Below are 17,144 nucleotides of genomic sequence, written 5' to 3' on the forward strand. Positions count from 1 at the left end.
ACTGTCCTGTTGCGCATGCCTCACAGTAGAGCTTCAGGAGCTGTGGAATCAGCTGCCCTTGAAACATTTTGTCAAATTCTAGAGTTAGTCTTTCGCTGCCTGGGGTCTGGCCAGTGTGGAATTTGGTCAGGGCCAGTGCCACCTCACCACTGCGCTATAGACAGCTGGAGAGGGCGCCTCCTGTATGTAGTTGAGCATCTGTGTGGTGCCTCTGAATGTTTGTGTTGTATATATGTTCCAATGATAAGAAGCAAAAATGTTATTTATGTCAATGGTGTGGGTTATCTGTGAGTTCTCCATCATGCATAGCGGATATAGCTACACACGGAGAAGCAACCTGAACCAGCTGACGAACAGGCCACTAGTCTTGTTGTCGGAGGCTGGCCTGGTATGTTGTGGGTACCTAAGGTACTTACACCTTATCCCAGTTCCAGTTATCCCATATTAGTGAAATGTAGGCAGTGTTCTAGCAGCTTAGGCTGTCTATAGGTAGCTGTAGCAGAGCAGCTTTGGCTGAACTAGGACACATGCAAAGCTCCTTCAATACCACTTATACTTACACAGTACTTATACACAATAAAAGACAATACTCAGTGTTACCAAACATAAAGGTAGTTTATTTGGGTGGCACAGTACCAAAAATATCTTGGAGGAAATACTCCTTCTGGAGGTAAGTATTATACACAATATATACACTAGCAACCAAAATCAGGTAAGTAATCAGTTCCAGAGGTCATCCAGTGTGTCCCTGGCATTAGCCATCTTGGATTCTAAGGTGTCCGGACACTCTGGAGACCTCTGAGTGGCCAGTGCCAGCAGGTGACATCAGAGACCCCTCTCAGGGCTATTTAGGGTCTCTCCTCTGGGTGGTTCCTCAGATGCAGCTTGCAAGGCTCCTCCAGGAATCCTCTGCTTCGGCTTCTGACCATCGGATCAACCGCAATCTGCTCCAGGAACCACTGTAACTGCAGCAAAGTATCCAGGACGACTCCTGTGACCTGAAACTTCAGCTCCAACCAGCATTTGTAACAGTTTCCAAGGTGTGCACACTCTGATGACTGCCTGTCTTCATCCTGCACCAGAAGAACCAAAGGAATCTCCAGTGGAGTGACGGATTCACTTCCCTGCTTCTGCGACGATGACCGGCACTCTGGGACTCCTCTCCTGACGATGAGTGTGCTCCCTGGAACTCAGGTGGTGGACTGACGCAACTCAGACTGTCCTAAGGTCCAGCTGTCCAAATTTAGTGGAGGTAAGAGCTTGCCTCCCCGTGCTGTGACAGTACCCCTGTGCACTGTCTCTTCTCCAGCTCCTTGGGCTTCTGTGCACTTCTTCCAAGAATCCTTCGTGCACAGAGCAGCCCAGGTCCCCAGCACTCCATCCTGCGATGAACAACTCACTGAGTTGTTTTTCCAAGGCGTGGGACCTTCCTTTATTGTGCTGCGACGACCGCGTTTTCCATCTTCTTTGTCCCCGTGTCCTGGGACTGCCGTGGGTGCTGCCTGGTCTTCTGTTGGCTTTCTACAGTGCTGAGATCCCCCTCTGACTCATCGGTCAGAGATGAAACCCCCAGGTCCTTTCTGGGTCCAGGCGGCTCCATTTTGACGCAAACCGTGAACTTGCGTGAACCAAGGGTTGTTGGCGGAATCCAGAGATGCAAATAGCCTGCAACCAACAATTCGACGTGGGACACCTCCTGCATCATGCAGGAACCCACAGCCATCTTCTTTGGTGTTCTGCTGTACTCTTCTTCTTACTAGAGAATCCACTTTTGCACCATCCTCTAGGTTGGCAGGGGCTCCTGTCCTTCCTGGAATCTTCTGTGACTTCTGGACTTGCTCTCCTCTCTTCACAGGTCTTCAGGTCCAGGAATCCACTATTTGTTGATTGCAGTCTTGCTTGGTTCTTGCAATAATTCTTATCACGACTTGTAGTGTGTCCTAAGGAAACTTGCAGTACTTTACTCCTACTTTCCTGGGCTCTGGGGTATTTTACTTACCTTTGCTGTATATTTACTCTCCCAGCGATTCTCTACACACTACATTTGTCTAGGGGGAAATTTGTGATTCGCATTCCACTTTCTTAGTATATGGTTTGTGTTGCCCGTAGACCTATTTTCTCCCATTGCATTCTAAAGCATTTCCTATTGTTTGCATTATCTTATGTCTAATTAATTACCTTATTTTGGTATCTAGTGTATACATTGTGTATAATACTTACCTCCAGAAGGAGTATTGTCTCTAAGATATTTTTGGCCTTGTGTCACCCAAATAAACTACCTTTATTTTTGGTAACACTGGGTATTGTCTTTACTTGTGTATAAGTACTGTGTAACTATAAGTGGTATTGCAGGAGCTTTGCATGTCTCCTATTTCAGCCTAAGCTGCTCTGCTCTATCTACCTCTATCAGCCTAAGCTGCTAGAACACTACTACAAACCAGGCCAGCCTCCTACACTGGAGTAGTCTGCGGTTGTTCTGACGGTCAGAAGCTGAAGCAGAGGATGCAGAGGAGTCCTGGAGGAGTCTTGCAAACCGGATCAGAGGAAACACGCAGAGGAGAGACCCTAAATAGTCCTGAGAGGGGGATTGGCTACTTACCCAGGTATGCACCTGTTAGTAGGAGTCTTTGGCATCACCTGCTGGCACTGGCCATTCAGAAGTCTCCATAGGGTCCCCACACCTTGGAATCCAATATGGCTAACGCCAGGGATACTTTGGAGGTGCTCTGGGCACCACCACTGGGCTGGTGATGGACAGGGGAGTGGTCACTCCCTTTTCCTTTGTCCAGTTTCACGCCAGAGCAGGGAGTGGTGGTCCCTGAACCGGTGTAGACTGGTTTATGCAAGGAGGGCACAGTTTGTGCTCTTCAAAACATTTCCAGAGGCTCTGGGAGGCTACCCCTCCCAAGCCAGTAACACGTATTTCCAAAGGGAGAGGGTGTAACACCCTCCTCCCAAAGGAAATGTATTGTTCTGCCTTCCTGGGATTGAGCTGCTTAGTCCCCAGGAGGGCAGAAACCTGTCTGTGAAGTGGCAGCAGCTGGAGCTGCAGTGCAAGCCTCAGAGAGCTGGTTTGGCAGTATGGGGTCCACGGTGGAGCCCCCAAGGTGCATGGGATTGCCCCCTATACCAGATTTGGATTGGAGGGTCGATTCCATGATCTTAGACACCTCACATGGCCATATTCGGAGTTACCATTGTGAAACTACATATATGTATTGACATATGTAGTGCACGCTTATAAGGGTATCCCCACACTCACGAAGTCCGGGCAATTGACCCTGGACAATGTGGGGGCGCCTTTGCTAGTGCAAGGGTGCCCTCACACACAGTAACTTTGCACCTAGGCTTCAGTAAATGAAGGTTAGACATACAGGTGACTTCTAAGTTACTTAAGTGCAGTGAAAATGGCTGTGAAATAGTGTGTGCACTATTTCACCCAGGCTGCAGTGCCAGTCCTGATAAAAGGTTTATATAAGCTCCTTATGGCTGGCAAAAGAAATCCTGCAGTCCATAAGGATCTCCTGGAAGCCCCATGCCCTGAGTACCTCGGTACCATATACTAGGGACTTATAATAGGGGTCCAGTGTGCCAATCAGAATTGGAATATGGAGTCACTAATATGTAGTGACAAATTTGGTAAGTAGAGAGAGCATAAGCACTGGAGTTCTGGTTAGCAAAACTTCAGTGACACAGTTAAGCATACTGACAACACACATAGGCCACTAACTATGAGCATTGGGGTCCTGGCAAGGAGGATCCCAGTGATACAGGCAAAACACACTGACAAACAGGCAGAAGTTGGGTATAACATGCCAAGAAAGATAGTAGTTTCCTACACGCAGCGGATGCATGTTATAGGTTGTTCACGGTGCGTGCTGTGAATTGAGGAAGTTAATCTCCAGAAGCCCTTGGTCCACTGTCAGTGGTTGCTCTGTTATTGCTGGATGTACTGCTCACCTCCCTGCCACATCAGAGGTAGAAACCTGCAGTTTGGCTGCCATCTTCGCCAGAACATCATCACAACCCTCCCCTGCCTGCGCTGTGGCCGCCACTTTCCCCAGCATTCCATCACAACCCTCGCAAGCCTGTCCTCAGATGAGGCCGGCCCCACATCTCCTGCAATTCTTCCAGAGAGGGCATTGGGATCTTTGAGACTGGAAGGGTCTCAGAACCCTTTTGGCCTCCAGTAAATTCAGCCCAGTTCCAGGCCTCTTTGGAGCCGGTAAAGAATAGTGATTAAACATCAACCATTACTTCCTGAGTGCCCCGAATCGGAGTATGTACGGGACCCCAAGTTCAAACATTTTTGCTTTGACTTTGACTGCATAAAAGAATATCTTCGCTCATGTGTTGTAGCAGTATGATCCTAAAAGAACATGATTTTAGAGTTTTCAAAGGTCAAGGGCCCCTTCGCTCTTGACATTTGCAAGATGGTGTCCTGGCCTCGAAAATGTAGTAGTTTGACCATGTGGATGCAAGTCGACTCATCAGATGTGGGCAGTGTGTTTGTAATTCTGTGTAGTCTTACAAAAGCAAAGCAAGCAGTTAGTCCCTTTAAGACTAGGGCTGTTTTTATTAGGTGTGGGCGTAATTCACATAATTCTGTGTAGCATAATCATGCATAGAATCCCTCCAGATTGCACATGAATTGTGATAAGAGTTATTCTGTGTATAGTGCTATTTCTTAGAGGAAAAATGTCCTCTCAAGTTCCACATGGACACAAAGATGCTTTTTGCACTAAGAAATAGCGTTAAATGCAACAGAATACGAATAGAGAGTGTGAGCAGCATATCACACTCGATAAATGTGTTCTTTGGGGTATAATTTCCCCTCAGTTTACTACTGGCTTTAGCACTATTTTCTTAGCACAAAATGCACCATCATGTCCGAAATGGAAAAAGCCCTGTATGCGCTGGGATGACATTTGTATGAGTTCCGGGCTTTCAAGAGTTTGTGTCTCTGACATTAGGCATATGCCTCCCTTTCCTGTCTTTTGCTTCACATCGTCAGAGGTAGATGGTTGATAGAAAATGACAGTTTCATTCAGCGCAGCAGGTATGCTACAGGGGTCCAGTTATTGGTAGGCTTCTATAGAGAATCCCTGTCAAGGCCATGCAATTCAGGGGTTCCCTTCACTCTGCAGTGTGCTGGATTGTATTGCAGTCATTGGTTAGGCAGGTTTCCTCATGCGCCATTCCAGGACATCAGTACCAACTGTTGATGTTTACTGTTGGTGAGGATTTGTTGTAGTAGGCATCGCTGAGTCATGGGGCAGCCACGCTGGGCTAGCCTATGCTTCATGTGTAGTGATTGTTCTCTTACAATTCAGTTATAGCATCAGTGTGGACTGTAAGCACGCCTGTGTACGCACCCCTCGGAGGCTTGTGCAGTCTTCAGTAGCCAGTTTTGTAGCGATTTAATGTTTGTGGGAGGGTGGATTCACAACAATCTTCACAGGCACTAGGCAACTTCATCCAAGTAGGACGAGGCACACCCTGCCACATCTGCACATTCACATCTCAGTTGAGGTTTTGGTGCTTCCTGATTTCACTTAGCTGGTGCATAGACCTCCTCAGTCGAGCAACTTCTCAATTATTTCCAAAATTCTCAGTCTCCCAGTGACCACAGATTCTGAGGTATCCTTGGCTTCATCCGGTCTTCTGCAGGCATCATCCCATGGAACCTCTGCCACTTTTAATGAAATAGTGCATCAGCTATTTCATGATCAACACCTGGTACATATCAAGCTTGAAACAACAGACTGAACATCAAACACCACAACATGAAAGTCCTCAGCAATTTCAAAACTTGTTAATCGCAGGACTTTTGCAAAGTCACCATGTTCACCACTGTCTGATTGTCCATATTAAAAAAAAACAACCTCCTGTTTGCCCAAAAAATTCCCCACAGAACCAACGCCACCACCAATGGGAAAAATTCAGAAAATGCAATATTCTGCTTTTTCCCCAACCATGCCACCGGCTATCTCTCTGCTGACCAGTACTCATTCTAGAAAATACCAAAACCATGTGCACCTGCAGCATCCAAAACAAAACTTGCACCTGCCATAGCTAATCCTCCTCCCTGGACAACATTGTGACCCTGTTGAAATCTTGAAGGAATGAAATCCACATCCTCAAATCTGCTGACACTAGCCTTCAATCGCACCCTGTGGTGAGGTAGCAATGCACCCTTCACAGCAAAACCTACTTGCCTACAAAATACCTGCCCCTCTCCCACCACTCAACAAGCAAAATTAAGATGCCCTAAAATGCTGTAAACCTTCCTCAACTCCACCTTAGGACATTGCACTGCCTCTTCCAACAAGGCAATCATAGTCCGCACCTTCTCCTTGGTTAAGCAGAGTTCCACGCACTGAGTATCCAACTCAACACCCAACGTGATTATCATAGAGGGACCTTTAGTTTTTTCTAGTGCCTGTAGCACTCCCACTTCTTTCATTTTTCTTGAAAGGTTTTCAGGGCCTGACAACATTCTCCAGAACCCCATTTTCCCACCAACAGGAAATCATCCTGATAATAGGTGACACGGCGCAGTCCGCCCCGAAACTGAAAAAAAAACACCACAAGAATGTACTGAACATTTCTAACAATGAACAGGAAACCAAACGTCCCATGAGAAACATACTGTCAATGTAAATTTGACCCTCAAACTGCAAATCCAACAAAGAAAAATCCCCTGGATGAACTAGTAACTGACGAAAGGCTGACTTAATATTGGATTTTGCCAACTTTGCCCCCACCCTACAAGACTGCACCAATGCAGCAGCCTCATCCACGGATTGAATCCTCTGCTGCATATAAACTCATTCAGATTCACCCAATGGCCAAGACAAATGGTGAATCAAATGAAAGTCACCCTGATGTTAAATGCACAACAAGCCCCATTTTGGGGGAATTGCCCTTTCCCTGCTGCACCCACGCCAAACTAGGTATGCTGCCCATGAAAGTGCTTATGCTGTAAAGGTAGCCTGCTAGCAATGTGAATCAATGCCACTGGTTTAGCTGATGTCCCCCTTTGCATCCACAGCTCATTGTCTATGTCACCCCATTGTTTATCAGCATTCACTGCCAGACAAACTCTAAATTCCTCATCCCACCAAAAGCAACCAAAATCCCTGTAATCCATTTGTCCTTGATGCACAACATCCATATATTTCAACAGGGCCACACAGCTTTCTGGACGGTGCTCCCAGACAATACTAGTGTAAATTAAAAAAGCCGACGTCCAATTCTCAGTTGTGGTTGGAACTCCTGGTCGCCTGGCCAGCATCCACTCCTCCCCCTTAAAACTCTCTGCACTTCCCTGTGGAGCAGTTTAAAAACATCCACAAATTCCTGCTTCCAGATTTTCTCCTTCATGGCCTGTGTCAAATGGGCCCCAACAGCATCAACACACCCATATAAGGCAACTTTTTGTCCTTGAAACTTCCCCCATATTCACTTGTGCCACTAGAGTCAAAAACAGTAGACTCACCTGTTGTGAAATCCATATTATTGTTCCCAACTTGTTGTTCATTAGTCCTTACCTGCGTCTCCTCAATTCCCTTCCCAGCAACAGTTTGCACTAATGATTCACCTTACCTGTCAACAATGAAGGACACGCTGGTACCTTCAGATCCCTCTGTATCTTCACCTCCCATCTATCACACTGTTGCACTGGCTTGGAAACCTGTAACACACCAACTCTCCTCCCTATGTTGGCACCATGCTCCCCTTTTTCCTCCCTACCCACCAGGTTCGACGAGACCCCATCTTCCAAAATCTCACCCCCTTTCAAAGAATCCTTCTCATCATAATCCAGTAATTCTTTGTCTGCAACTCAATCCTGGCACCCTTTTTTCCCAGCACTCGTGCTGGACCTTTCCCCATCACCAACTCCCCCACCCAAGAAATGTGCTGAATGGCCCCACTCCCTCGACTTTAAGAAAATTGCTACAGAGGCTGCTCTCTTTTCAGCCCGGTGCCCAGGAGGCCGACAGTCCCCCACCGGGGTCAGGATGCTTGTCAGTGCTGAACGCGGTCATCTTCAGTGGCCTGTTTCCATAAGGCCACCCATGCCTACAGAGTCATCACACCGAAAGCCCCAGCAGCCACCCCGGATGTTCCTCTCCTCTCAGTGACAACATCACTTGTACCATCTACAAGTGACCTTTGTTTTGCACCTCTGCCCTGTCATCCTCATACATTGCCAGCTGTCTACCAAGACATATCTCCTCTACATCCCCTTGCACCAAACCCCCATCAAAAACTTCTAAAGAATTATCCACCTTCCACCTCTGCACCTAGTTGAGCATAGGGCTCAGCCATACTTAAATCCCCACTATGGACATTGCTCCCTCCATGAAAACTGTCTTCCCCACCTAGCATCCGTAAATGCAGGTCTCTAACTACTGCAGCCTGACCATCATCACTCTCAACAGCACGGATGCTGCCATCTTGTCCTGCAGTCCCAAGGTACTTTCCTCAGCAGACGCAGCCATTTTGGCAGATGCTGTCAAGGTGCTTTCTTGAAATTCTGCCAGCTCTCTGAGAGAGCCGTCTGGAAAGCCCGCACCCTTCAGCTGCAGTATTGCCACTGCAGGCCCTGCCTGTGCTCCCCACCCTCTACTGCCAGCTCTCTGCTTCAAACCACTACTGGACGCCACAATAAGATTGGTCCTCCCCTCATCCCCGCACCAGCCGGAGCAGCACTCAAGACAGCATGTACTTCAGGGGTGTGGAATTTAATAAAGCATCTACTTGTCCATGGGACAGGTTACTTCTTAGATCTACTTGTTATGTAAAAAATAAATACAAATCTACTTGTCCCATGTAGTGAGGTGACAAATCATGGCAGCAATCTCATTGTGTAAGAGCTCTGATAAGAGCCTCTCTGATTATGCCAGGGCTACTACTATAGTAGGGCTTGAATACTTGCAATTTCAATCCCTACTATAGCAATTTCCTTATTTTGCACCTTTCTGCAGATCTACATACTGGGGCTGGAGGATGCATTAAGCAATAGTTCCAGGGCTGGAATGCCTTTGAGTCTGAAAACCTACTAACTTGCATGTTTTAATGATTTTCACCAGCTCTTCTCTAACCTTTTCCCATAATGAGAAAGGTTGGAAATTTACTCCTGACAATGGCAGAAGTAGAAGTTATTCCAGGGTTGGAAAAAAAGTGGTGGGAAGGAAAGTGAACTTGTAAACGCTCAATAGATTTTCACACAAGCAAATCTACGCCTGTATATTTGCTCGTGCTAAAATACAGTTCACAAATATTTTCTAGGAGTATGATTTCCTGGTCTACTTCTTTAAGCTCTTGTGAATTCATGATGTGGGTGCACTTTGTGACTTTCTTTAAGAACTAGGTCCCTAATTAGGTCTGACATTGACACAGACCACCACCTTTTATTAAAAACCACAGTTTTTAATAAACTTCTATTTCTCTCTCTATCGGCTGGCTTTATTATGAGTGATTGAATTCTGCTCTTCTACAAGGAGCCTATTGGCACACAAAGTACTTTTGTTCAGTGGGTGGAACCACTATGGCAATCATTGGCGTAACAAAAATGGAGGGTGCCTCCCTGCAAAGAACATGGAGGCCCCCCCTCCAGACTCACTAAGGGCAGATGCTGTGTTGAGGGGGCCCCCTGGAGCGGCGGGGGGAGGTCTGCGGGGGCAGGGCTGCTGGGGCTTTGTTACACCACTGGTGGCAATGTGTGTTTTTTAGACCAAAAATGTTTTTCTTTTTTGACAGTGTTTGTTACAACGGTTAGGACCTGGCCACTCCAACAACAATAAAGTGTTACAAAAGCCATGTCAAAACAAGACACGCAGTAACGAAACCAAAAGACTCACAAAAAATGTCTTATCAGTTGGCTTTGACAGTGCTTGTTTATTTTCATGCTTCCCATAATTTTGTTGAAAATGGTTACACTGATTTTCCATTAGGAATATTCTTTTTGGAAATACGAGCAGGCATCAACACATTTTACTAAATTACCCTTCAAAGAAATAGCACCTAAAATTTCATGTAGTGTAGCGTTTTTTTTTCTACTTGCGTTTGTTTCTGAACATTTTATTTTGAAAGCAAAGGATCATCACTCTTGCTTACAAGCTTCTGCAAATATTTGCATCTAATCAGGGAGCATCGTGGGAGCATTTTACTTAGCCTCATATTGTTAATCTTTTCAAGCATGTGTGTACACTTTTTTTTTTTTTTTACAGGAACCACTGTCAGTAAGTAGTGCTGTGTGACCTTAAAACGTTTATTTACAGTGCTCACCATAATAATGAAGGCTTTTCATTAATGAACTATAAATACAGGTTCAAACAGTATCAACTTATGGACACACATATTACCTTAACTGCAGGCAGTTCCCTTCTTTGTAAACTGGCAGCCAAAGGGTTTGTGGTGCAGGGGATTGGGCCTACTTGTCCCAAGAACAAAATAAACATGAAAACTTGTTGCCCTTGATCCCAAACTATATGTCCCAGGTGTCAGGTGATAGGAATTCCACATCCCTGTGCGAGACTAGGGGAGTCCCAGTGCCTCTCCTACCAGGTAACATTCACACATGCCAGCCTCTCACATTTTTATGCCTACATTTCTTGGGCTTGTTTGCGGGGGTGAGCATGCCATTACAGAGGCTGACACACCACCCGTGAACACTTGCTTTGGGGCGCTTGAAGCCTACCCAGGTTTGCTCCAGAACACCTTCCTTATAAAAATCTTCCTACCCTTCCGCGTGTAATACCCGAAGTGCCTCCATGACCCTGCAACTACTTGTCATGTTATTGACCACCACAATCACAACTTTGTTTTGAATAAAAAAAGCCATTACATTTCTTGGCCTACTTGACAAAACATGCCTACCACAGCTCGCCCTGCCCCTGGGTGTGACAAAGCTAAAAGAGGCCACTTTACGCCTATCTACACCTTATAAACCCCAACTATAATCCCACCCACTCCCACCCAATAACCAATGGTATCTTGTGAGCGCTTTCAGAGTGCACCACATGTCTACCCTGCCTGGGGGCGGGGGGAACTAGGTAACCCTACTTGGCAGCCCCAAACCCCATAGCTACATTCCCAGTCTTGTGATTGTGGTCATGTGGCCACCAGGTTACACCACCTCTGTGCAGTGTCAGCTCCTTCTCGCCTACAATGTAGCCGGCACCCTCATATACAGACACCTCACCAGAGGCTCAAGCCATGATTGCCATTCACAGAGCTCAGTGCACACTGACTTCTTGCCCCCAACCTTGGATCACTTCAGGCCAGGTGCCTGCTTGACTGCCCACCACCAACTTCTCCTCGACATCTGTAATGTTTTTGGTGCTACCACACAGTGTCTCCTCTGTGCAGGGACAGCCGTTGTGCATTTGTACTGGGCCACAAGTCATTGTCTGCTAGGATTGGTGAGGAGTCAGTGCAACCTAACATAAGCTCTCCAGCAGAACTCCCTACTCTGTCAGCTGCAGCCACGCCGCCTCCGTAGTACATACATTCCTTCAGTGTACTTCTCCTTTCTCTTTTCTCTTTTGAGAGGGGGCCTATATCACTACCTCATTTTATAGGATAGGAAGTTCTGAAATTCTACTCTCTTCTAAACTTGAACTTAACACCAATACCTTTGTGTCTGCCTTAGTTGTCTCTGAATGATGCTCCTTAAGACTGTGGTCCTAATACACAACTAAGTTTATAAACTCTGCACACCTAGCTGGAGTGTCTAATAAATGTGCCCAAACCTTTTTAAAATGAATTTGTAATCCCTGATAAGATATTTATGCGTTTTTCTCTTCAGCCCAACAAGCCTCAACCACTAACAATTCAATATGGTTATAGATCAAGAAATCTTGATGGTCGTGTTCAATGTTCCCTCTAATTTTTTTCCACTTTGTGCGGCAGTGTGCGGTCTCTGTGCGCTGCAGCCAAGGATACGTGCACCAAGAATTTGACCATTCATGCGCGCGCAGTGCATAACTAGCCAAGATCTTTGGCTTTAGCCTCTCCAAACCACTAAAGCAAAAAAGGGATATCATTGCTCCATGCAATAGGGCATCAAGGCAGTTTTGTGACCTGGTTGCACACCCCAAGGACATGACCTTTTAGGGGAGCACGTATATTGCTCTAAAAGGCTTATTTAGGCTTAGAAAGTGATAACGCATATAAACTACCACAAAGTATAGGAATGGTGGAACATTTGATAACAGCACATTTTCTACTGTTCTGAAGCATTTCCTAGCTCATTAACCATTAATTTCCAAGACAAATATCACTTGCTCGCTTGTATGCTAAAGTACGCCAAATGATGTTTAAAACACTCCCCACGGCATTTAAACGTCGTTTTCATTGACTTCAATCCAGATTCAAATATGAGCATTATCTGCCTTAGGGGAGCACGTATATCGCTCTAAAAGGTTTATTTAAACTCAGAAAGTGATAAAGCATATAAACTACCACAAAGTATAGGAATGGTGGAACATTCGATAACAGCACATTTTCTACTGTTCTGAAGCATTTCCTAGCTCATTAACCATTAATTTCCAAGACAAATATCACTTGCTCGCTTGTCTGCTAAAGTACGCCAAATGATGTTTAAAACACTCCCCGCGGCATTTAAACGCTGTTTTCATTGACTTCAATCCAGATTCAAATATGAGCATTATCTGCCTTAGGGGAGCACGTATATCGCTCTAAAAGGCTTATTTAGGCTTAGAAAGTGATAACGCATATAAACTACCACAAAGTATAGGAATGGTGGAACATTTGATAACAGCACAACGTGCGCGCTTGCCAAAGGGGCCTGCGCGATGGGGGCAGGAAAGGTGCGCGCACGCCCCTTACAGGGAACATTGGTCGTGTTTCACATTTAACAATTTCTTATTCAGAGAAAGGGCATTTGACTTTCCATCTAACTTCTTCTGCATTTGCTCACGGAAAGCGGAACCGTTGCACAGCAATGGATCATTTCTCTCACTGAGTGAACACTTCAATTGGCAGCATTCCCACTTATGTATTATAAGACAAAAGCTACTTTTGTTTGACCATCTAGAAAAAGCATAGGTTTCTATAAAAAAGAACAGTTGAAATTGATTAAAGGACTAAGGGCCTGATTTAAAGTTTGGCGGATGGGGTTTCTAGGTCACAGTCATGACTGATTGCCCATCTGTTGAATTACTATTACATTATATCCTATGGTTTATGGAAGAGACACCAAAAGTGGCCTTCAAAGCATACCAGTGGCTTGGGGAGGTTACACCTCTGAAGCCATGTAACACCTATTTCCAAAGGGAGAGGGTGCTGCCTCCCTTTCCCAAAGGGAATCCTTTGTTCTGTCTTCCTCTGCTTGAGCTGGTCAAGCAGCAGGAGGGCAGAAACCTGTCTGAGGGGTGGCAGCAGCGCGGGCTGCCCGGAAAACCCCAGAAGACTGGTTTGGGTAATGCTGGGGGTCCTCTAAGGAGCCCCCAGAGAACATTGAATCATACAACCAATACTGGCAAAAGTATTGGGTTACAATTCCAACATGTTTGATACCAAACATGCCCGAGTTTGAAGTTAACATTACGTAGCTGGACACAGATAGTGGACGTTGGTGTGAAGGTGTGAAGTTAACATTATGTAGCTGGACACAGGTAGTGGACTTGTGTCCAGTATATGGGTAAAAATGGCTTCCCTGCACTTAAGAAGTCCAAAGAAATGGAGCTGGAGTTCATAGGGGCACCTCTGCTCATGCAGGGGTGTCCTCACACACAGGTACCTACACTCTGCCATCTGGGCTGGAGAGCCTGTCATAGGGGTGACTTACAGTGACCTGGAGCAGTGACCTGTAGTGAAAGAGTGCATGCATCTTCTACAGGCTGCACTGGCGGGCCTGCAGACACATTTTGCTCTCATGGGTGGCACAATAAATGCTGCAGCCCAAGGGAAACCCCTGGTGCCCCAATGTCCTCAGTACCATATACTAAGGATGTACGTAGGAGCACCAGTATGTCAATTGTGGGGAATGCAAAGTACTAAGCAAACAAATCTAGAGGGAGAGAGGACAGTAACAAGGGTCCTGGTTAGCAGGATCCGAGTGAACACAGTCAAAACACACTGACAGCAGGCAAAAAGTGGGGGTAACCATGCCAAAAAGAAGGTACCTTCCTACAACTGCAACATTTGCAATAAAATTATCAATAAGAAAAGTGTATAGCAAGGGCGTGAGTTATAGTTACCTGAAAGAACTCTAACTGCTGGATTTCTATGGTTTTGTACGAGTAAATACAGATCCTAACTACAACATCCCTGTAACCTTTGGTTTTCTCAGTTTATATATATATATATATATATATATATATATATATATATATATATATATATGTGTGTGTGTGTGTGTGTAAAGGTGCTTTAAGGGTTTGGGGTGGGTAAGGGTATTTTTAGGGTGGTGTTCTGCTTTGCTTCAGACTGAGAGGGAACAAAGCTAAAGGAATGCAAAGGATGCAGCACTCAGTCTGAGTAATGAATTTATTAAGGCACTCCTCAGGTTTCATATACGCGAAGAAAGTAATGTGAGCACTTAATGTGAATGCAGCAACATACGTGCAACTCTTAAAATAATCACAGCAGTGGAATAATAATAATCACAGAAAACACAATACATCAACAATGAATATATATATATATATATATATATATATATATATATATATATATATATATATAGTAACAGGACACCTCCGTATGCGATTCCAGCATTTATACACAGCAAACAAAACAACTTGCTGTGAATGAATGCTGGAATCACATACGGAGGTGTCCTGGTTCTCTTTGGATTAGGAGAGCGTTGGGTTACTATATTTTTGGGCGTCCCTGAGCCCGACCAGGACCGCTGTGATGTAGCAGCCACACTACGGGGAAAACTTTGTTGAGTGATATATATATACATATATATATATAAATATATATATATATATATATATATAAATATATATATATATATATATATATATATATATATATATATATACATATAATTAATATGTATATTTATGAATGCACACAGTAAAGCTAGATATTAAGAATTAAAAATGCATCAACATAGGGCTCGAATCCAACATCATCCTTTGTCTGCCAACGTCAAGATGTGGAACCTGTGACAGCTGAAATAGGAGAGACCACCCCAACAGGATTACTCTGAGCAATGTGTCCACTCTCAGATGTGTTCATTCTCCCTCAGTGTGAAGCTTTTAAACCTTATATACGTTAAACAAACTTAAGAGGAAGGTTCTAGAAACCCCTCCTGTACAGCAAGTTGTGAAAATCAAGCCCTGGCTGTACTAGGTCAGTGTTGAAAGAGCCCGCCAGAGACTGGCCAGATCCCAAGGTGTATTTCCAAGACCTAGCTCTACACCCTTCTCTACCATAAACATTCTCAGCCTTGTGCAGTCTTATCAGTGTTTCATCCCCCACTTTATATTCCCTTCCCTGGTGGAAAAAGCAAAAACATGTTAACAAGCTGTACACAGAAAAATACCTGCACCGCCAATGAGACAGCATTTGAAGCTAAGCTAATCACAACATGGAATCAGTGGTCAAGATGGAATGGGTGGTTAGATACAGATAGCACTACAGGTGAGTAAAGATATTTGGGAGGTAAGGGTGGCTTAGGGTAGGTAGGAGTACTTGAGTTTTAAGAGGATTGTTAGATTTTAGGAAGGTTAGGGGTATTTGGATGGTAAGGGTATTTTAAGGGATTAGGGTGGGTAGGGGTATTTAGGTGGTAAGTGTATTTTTAGGGTTAAAGGTGATTATGGGTCTTTGGGTGGTTAGGGTATTGTTAGGGTTCAGGGTTGGGAAGGCACTTGGGTGGTAGGGATATTTTTAGGGTTTAGACTGGGATGGGTATGTAGGTGGTAAGGGTATTTTCATGGTTTATGGTGGGTAAGGGTATTTAGGTGGTAAGGGTATTTTTAGGGTGGGCACGGGTATGTGGGTGGTAAGGGTATTTTTAGGGTTTAGGGTAGGTAAGAGTAATTTGGTGATAAGGGTATTTTGAGGGTGGGTAAGGATAATGGGTCCAAACTGGGGTGATGTGGTGAGCAAAATAACGTGGATTAAACCCAGATCTGTGACTGAGGGTGAGTGTTTGAAAAGTTTCAACACTGTTCATCTTTTTATTTTGGCTTTGACATTGATGGTTTATACATGTTCTTTGAACATTGTTTAATTTTCATGGGATTATGTCATGCTATTATAAGTCTCCAAGGAGACCTAGTCTCTCTTTCAATTATTTTCACTCTACTATAAGGAGTAATTCATATTCTTGACTCATTAAGGGTTGTTATGACACTTTTTTGTTATTTCTTAAGAGTTCCATCTTTTCTAAAGGAATTTTCACTCTAATAGTGTACCATTTCCTCTCTATGCAGGTGTTCATGTACATGAGGGGAATAGGTGTTTGCCTCACAGCTTCTACTTTTTGTAGAAGACGTAGTCCTATAATAAAGGTTCCTTGCTCTTCCAGGTACAACTCTTTTCATCATTCAACTATTGGTTTGTAGTTTGGGTTCACACTTTGCAAAGTGCTGTCCATAAATAGAATATACAATTTGATGTTTATTTTATAGATCATTCAGAAACTTTTTACTATAGAATTCCTTAAAAATTTTCAATTCAAGTAATTGTACTGGAGACCTTTTCTAGACCATCGGTAGATGGGTCTCTAATTATATAGTAGGGCCATGCATTAACCTTGGTTTTCTCTAGGCTATCAATTCATACTTAATATCTTATTCTACTTTATGCTACTATTGCTTGACAGTGGTGTCTCAGGCAATTTGCATTACTCTGACGAGATGGGTGACTGTTGTTCCTACGCGGTATGATGCCCACTATAGTTTCCATACTATTATGTTAGTATTGTCTGACTCCTTACTCAGCTTTATGTTTATATCTATACTTCTTAAATTTCTCTTGTTAGTATATAGGAGTTTATTTATTTTATTCCTAGGTCAATATATATATTAGGAATATCCTAGAAACACTTTATAATCTCAAGTTAATTTTTCTAGGGAAAAGACTGCTTATGTGCCGATAGTTACTATTGTGGTCTTCGACTTCTTTTTACATAGAGAGTTTTTTATGCT

At 44.3% G+C, this 17,144-nt stretch overlaps 1 protein-coding gene across 3 annotated transcripts in view; it reads left to right on the forward strand.

Annotated features, from left to right (window-relative positions):
- KIF1A (kinesin family member 1A) overlaps positions 1–17,144 on the forward strand; it is a 3,950,406-nt gene that overhangs the window by 2,228,839 nt on the left and 1,704,423 nt on the right. The window lies entirely within an intron of this gene.

Source organism: Pleurodeles waltl, chromosome 11 (assembly GCF_031143425.1).
Source record: "Pleurodeles waltl isolate 20211129_DDA chromosome 11, aPleWal1.hap1.20221129, whole genome shotgun sequence".
NCBI lineage: Eukaryota > Metazoa > Chordata > Amphibia > Caudata > Salamandridae > Pleurodeles > Pleurodeles waltl.